The sequence below is a fragment of the Callorhinus ursinus genome, unplaced genomic scaffold (genome assembly GCF_003265705.2).
Source record: "Callorhinus ursinus isolate GAN/ISIS: 27379988/994484 unplaced genomic scaffold, GSC_fseal_2.0 scaffold26, whole genome shotgun sequence".
Taxonomy (NCBI): Eukaryota; Metazoa; Chordata; class Mammalia; order Carnivora; family Otariidae; genus Callorhinus; species Callorhinus ursinus.
Window position 1 is genome coordinate 7,702,656 of NW_027397088.1, and position 6,000 is coordinate 7,708,655.

A 6,000-nucleotide genomic window follows, 5' to 3' on the forward strand; every position below is an offset into this window, starting at 1 on the left:
AAGCATGAATGAATATGCAATGTCAGTATAACATGGTGTGTCTTATAAAGGAGGAATTCTGGAGAGCCGCAAAAGCACATGGAAAAGGCTCCTAATCCAGTCTTGAGAAGTTGAGAGGCTTTCCTGAGAACTGTGGAATGAGAGCAGGCCAGGCGAGGAGCAGAAAGAAAGGTCATTCCAGGAAGAGGAAACAACTCGACCCTGGGAGGGAGGCCCAGGTGCCTGGGGAATATGATGTGCTTGGAAGCCACATGTAGTCAAACGTGGCATGGGAGCATAAGGAGGGCTCGAATCAGGCGGACGAATCCAGCAAACCATGCAAAGGTGTTCAGAATCCATCCAGAAAACTCAAGGAGCCAAAGAAGCAAATGGCAAAGTGCCATCACCAGATGGGTATTTTAGGAACACCAGAGTGTAGAAAACGATTTTGGAGGGGGAGCCGGACAGGGGGCAAGGACAGCAGTTGCAAAGATGGTTCAATAATCCCGTTGAAAGAAGATAAGGATGAACTAGGGCAGGGGCTGGCAAACGTTTTCTGTAAAGGGCCAGAGAGTAAATATGGGGGGCACGTTCAACTCTGCCATCACAGCCAAAAAGCAGTGAGGTGGAGTATGCCAATGAAGGGGCGTGGCTATCTTCCCAGACAACTTTATTTACAAGCCAGACGGGGCCTGCAGGTGGTAGGTCACTGACTCCTGAATTGGGGGTAATGGAGAGAAGGGGATGTAAGAATGATGCAGAGGTAGGGCCAGGAGAACTGGGGGTTAACTGGCTGTGGGTGGGGGTGGGGAGAAGGAGGGCCTCCAGGGCTCCCAGCGCTCAGTGCACACCCCCAGGAGAACAGGCTAACCGTGGGTCCCACCTAGACGGATCTCTGTATTCTATTTCCAATCTGAAAGACCCCAAGAACTCAGTGCAAAGTTGTGCAACGGTCCAGAGAAGAGCAATAAAAATTGGAATGATGGGGAGAAAGGTCTCCCCGGGCCTTGAATTTAGGGATTCCTCCCACCCATGCCTTACAGCAACAGCAACGACTGACCTTGCCATCCTCCTCGGAAACAGCTCCCTTCACCTGTTGCCCACAGGCTGCTTTTTCACCCTCCTCTGTCAGGTCCCCTCGGTGATGCCCCGCGTTCTCCCTCCCACCTGAAGCCTCTCCAAGGCAGGTAATACTGCGGGGAGGCAGCTCAGTGAGCCCCGCTGAGAATCAGAAAATGTCCAGGCGCAGGTGCTGGCGGGGGGGGGAACAGTTGCCAGAGAACAAGGTGTCCCTGGAAGTGAGAGTGGCATAAGAGGGAGAACTAGGGTGCGGCTCCTGGGTCTTTCCAGAGATGAGGAGATGCTAAATTCACTGAAGGATGCACAGAAGACAGCCGAGGTAAAATAGCAATAATAATGATAAAGTAAAACCAGATGCCAAGTGACCAAGCAACGGGCTCCATGTGCGACTTATTCCCCCAGTGGTGGGTGGTCCTCCTTCGCCCAGGAGGCAGGCAGGCATGTCCTTGAGCAGTGGACAGGGAGCAGGAAGAAGGCACATTCTCCAGAAGTGGCTCCTTTTCAACAGTTTTAAAGGTCATGTGCTGACCTGACAGTTGCCAAGCCTCTGATGAAAACGCTCACAGGAAGCATTGTGCAAGTGAGCTCTGGAGACCCACAACTCTGTGGGCAGAGGACGGCCTTGGATGGGGGCCTGCCCCCCCCCCCCCCCCCCCCCCCCCCGGCCGGGCTGCCCCCCCCCCCTCCCTGGGCCCCCCCCCCCCACCGGCCCTACCGCCCCCAGGTCAGAGCCCGGCCAGAAGACAGACGGCAGAGGGGCACTGAACGGGCAGCGGTGAGTGGGACGGGGCCCAGCGCCAACCACCAGCGGCCGGGCGACTTCTCAGAGCAGGTAGCACGACAGTGACGCAGCGGGCCCGCCCATGACTTGTGGCCCACAGTGGGCTTTAGGGAATGCAGGAGCAGGTCCAGCCTCAGACGACCTTTCCCCACTGGCAGGGCGCTGGGAGGGCACGGACGGCTGCCCGCACATGCGGCAAGTCTGCATGTGGTTAGAGTGTAAATGTGCACCACGGATTTGAAAATACAGCGACAGAAGGAGTAAAATCAGACTCTCTGCTTGTCTTGGATCCATTCTGTGCTGTACAGGGTTCAAAAGGAACTTAGGGTGACCCAAGAGGCCATCTGCCCCAGCCCCAGCCTCAGGGCCCGCAGGTTGAGAACTTCTGCCAGGCCCGCCGCACCCGCAGCCTCGGCTCCCTCCTCCACCCCACCCCCTGCACCAGGCCCTCCTGCTCCTCCTCTCCCTCCTCCTCTCTCAGGCTGCCCACAGCAGGCCCGGGCTGCTCTACCTGCACAGGAGCTCCCAGCCTGACAGCCAGGGGCCTCCATCATCCAGCCTGTTCTACAGCCTGGATCTGCAGGGCTCCCGAGAGGCTGGGAGCAGATCCAGCCGAGCAGGGCTTCTTCCCAACGGCTGAGGCAAGGTTGGAACCTACATGGTACTGCTATACACACACACACACACACACACACACACACACGGACACGCACATATACACATACACACATGCACATATACATACATGGACACATATATACACACATACACACAATACATACATACACACAGAAACAAGGGCACACCTACACATACCTGCATACACACATAGACATACAGACACACATATACACTGAGACACACACAGACACACACACAAACCCTTCTAGTTCTAATCTGTGCCCATCTCTGGCTGGCCCGAGGGTGACTGATCGAGACCCTGCATGCATTCCCACCGAGAAGTCCCTGCAGACCCTGTGTCCCGTGACTCCAGGGGCACCCTGTGCATGTCAGAACGCGGCATCTCAGGGGCAGCGGTACCCTAGCCTGGGTTCGGTTTGTGTGGCTTGTCCAAACTCGGCCCTCTTCCCATTGGTGTTCAGTAACTCACAGGAGCTCAGTAACAAGCAGAGAATTGTACCCAGACGATGAACCCAAACAGCCGCCGCCGCCTTCCCCTCCTCCACCCAGGAGGATGTGCTTCCGGTTCACGCAGGGGAAGCTTCTGGAATGGGCCGTGCTCCCGGGGCTGACCGGAGCTTCGGGGCTCCGACGAGCTGTAGCAGCATTAGGTGGATGTCAGGGCCTGCACTGACACGGCGTGAGGGCTGGGACAGTTTCAGGGTCACCGGGCCCCACTAGCCCCCAGGCCGATCTCAGAGCAAACCAGCACCCCCCCGCCCCCGCCGCCTCGCGTGAGGCCGGGTGAGGCCGGGTGAGGCCTGGGCCCTGCATCGGCAGGCCTGGCCGGACCACCCTGTCGGGTTCCTTATGTCTGGGCCCTCTTGCTGAGTGAGCCAGACGGGGTAGGAGAGGAAAGCAGGCCGCAGGGCCAGAACCTGGGCTCTGGCTGACCGGGGGTTGGGGGGGGGATGCCAGATCCCGGATTCTCCTGGAGCAGACACCTCACAGCCACTTCCTGAGAGTGGATGCAGCATGAGCCAGACAGACCAGGATCCCTGGTCTGGAAAGTCCACACTCAACCCCACACCGGGTCCTCAACAAACCTCATCCACAAAGCAAGACCGCCGCTCTTTGGTTCAGTGATCCCACGCTGTCTGTGAACAGTAAAGCAAGATGATGACAGCCCTAACCTGAACGTGTGCCATAGGGCACGCGGGAGGGTGGCTGCCCCGCGGGAGGGTGGGACCTGGGTCTGAGGAAGGACTCTCTTGGCCCTAAAAGACCAAAGACCTCACAGACCCAGATCCAGCATCTTCCTCCCCGTCCTTCAGAGAACACACGTAAAAAGTGAAAGAAAGAAACTCAAGACTTTCCCCTTTCCATTTAGAACCACTGAAGCCCAATTAGGGTCTCAAATCTAGAATTGAGCTTATCCATAATTTCTCTAAACCAGTGCTTCTGTTGAGGCAGGGTTAGTGGGAAGAGAGACTATCCCTCCTCCCCATTCTAGCCTGTGGCTGCAGAGTGATCCCCCTGCACTTTCTCATGCACTCACGCATACGCTCACACGTGTTCTTACACACGCACACATAGTCACACCCATACACACTTCCTCACGCGCTCACACATGTTCACACCCACGTGGTTGTGCACACACGGTCACACTTGCGCATGTTCACACTTACACGTTTCCACACTCACACATACACTCACACACCACACTCACACACTCTCAGTTCCCACTCTCATTCTCACACACCCTGATCGAAGGGTGACGCTGCTGGCGGACTGACGAGAACAGTAGCAACATTTGCCCCTTGATTCCACGGAATAAGTCAACCATTAATCTACGGCCAAAACTAAAGCACAGGTGTTGTTAAAGACACAAATGCCACTACCAGGCCACGGAAGGCGTGGGGTCCTCTTGGTCTGCCAGCCTCTTGCCTCACTCCGAGGGCAGCTACAGCCCTAAACATTTCTCATCTGCACATCACGCACCCGCTGATATTGACTGAGCCATCAAATCCGTGGTCATGTGAGACCAGCAGCCCACAGGATGCCCTTGTCCTCAGAGCATGAACCTAAAACTTAAGCAGAGGCAACAGCTTAACAAGGAAAGATATTCTTTTTTTTTTTTAAGATTTTATTTATTTATTTTTAGGGGCGCCTGGGGGGCTCAGTCGGTTAAGTGTTTGCCTTCGGCTCAGGTCATGATCCCAGAGTCCTGGGATCGAGTCCAGAATCGGGCTACTGGCTCAGCAGGGAGTGTGCTTCTCCCGCTGCCTGCCACTCCCCCTGCTTGTACTCACTCGCTCTGACAAATAAATAAAATCTTTAAAAAAAGATTTTGTTTATTTTTAGAGAGGGAGAAAGAGAGTGTGTGTGTGTGCGTGCACGAGGTGGGGAAGGGCAGAGGGAGAGAGACAGAAAGAGAATCTCAAGCAGACTCAACACTGAGCACAGAGCCCAACGCAGGACTCGATCCCAGGACCCTGAGAACATGGTCTGAGCCCAAATCAAGAGTCAGATGTTCAACAAATGAAGCCACCCAGGCACCCCAAGGAAGGACATTCTGACACATACTACAACATAGAGGAATCTTGAGCACATGGTGCTAAGGGAATATAAACAGTCACATCAGGACAAATTCTGGATGATTCCATTTATACTAGGCCCCTAGAGTCATCAAATTCACAGAGAAAGTAGAAGGGTGGTTGCCAGGGGCTGGGGGAGGGGTAAGGGGTTAGTGTTTAATGGGCACGGTTTCAATTTTGCAAGATGAAAAAGTTCTAGAGAAGGATGGTGGTGATGGTTGCACAACAGTGTCAGTGTACTTAATGCCACTGAATTGCACACTTAGAAACGGTTATAATGGTAAAACTTGCTTATGTGTATTTTATCACAATTTAAAAAAAATTTAAATTAGAGAGACCACATCATCCCACCAGATGAAGAGGTAAACAGTGAGGTGTGGGCCATGAGCTTCTCTGAGGTTTCAGAATTCAGGGAAGTCTTCAAGGAAGAGGAGGAGCTCCCGTGGCTACCCACCCCCTTCTTAGTAAGCTGTAAAGTGCTGGCAAAACGGACAATCCAGGCCAGTGAAGTGTAAAGGCTGTTTTAAACTCCAGAAAGCTCCAGTCACCAAGGCATAGCAGGGTACGGTGGGCATGACCATATAACATATATTCCAAGACCCAGTTCTTCTGAGGGTGAAGCGGCTCTATTGATAATTACAGCAGACAAGGGTATGTTGTGCCCTGGGATGTAGCTGGATGAGCCCGGGCATGGGGATCAGACAGACCTGGGTTCCAGTCCCAGCTTAGGCACCCACCTGGGCAAATTACTTTCTGTCTCTGTGCGTCAGTTTCCCCACCAGTAAAGTTTCTATCTCGTGAGGTTATTATGAGTAGCAAACATAAGATGAAAAAAAGCTTCCACTCCAGGAGCACCTGGCTGGCTCAGTGGGTTAAGCGCCTGCCTTCGGCTCAGGTCATGATCCCAGGGTCCTGGGATCAAGCCCCGCATCTGGCTCCTTG

At 54.2% G+C, this 6,000-nt stretch overlaps 1 long non-coding RNA gene across 3 annotated transcripts in view; it reads right to left on the reverse strand.

The window, feature by feature from the left end:
* The window catches only part of LOC141370088 (uncharacterized), a 35,183-nt gene extending 33,668 nt beyond the window's left edge, over positions 1-1,515 (reverse strand). For all 3 annotated transcript variants that reach the window (XR_012373810.1, XR_012373809.1, XR_012373808.1), the window contains exon 1: positions 1,040-1,515. This is a non-coding gene — a long non-coding RNA (uncharacterized lncRNA). The remainder of the gene's footprint in view (positions 1-1,039) is intronic.
* Between the last annotated feature and the right edge of the window lie 4,485 nt (positions 1,516-6,000).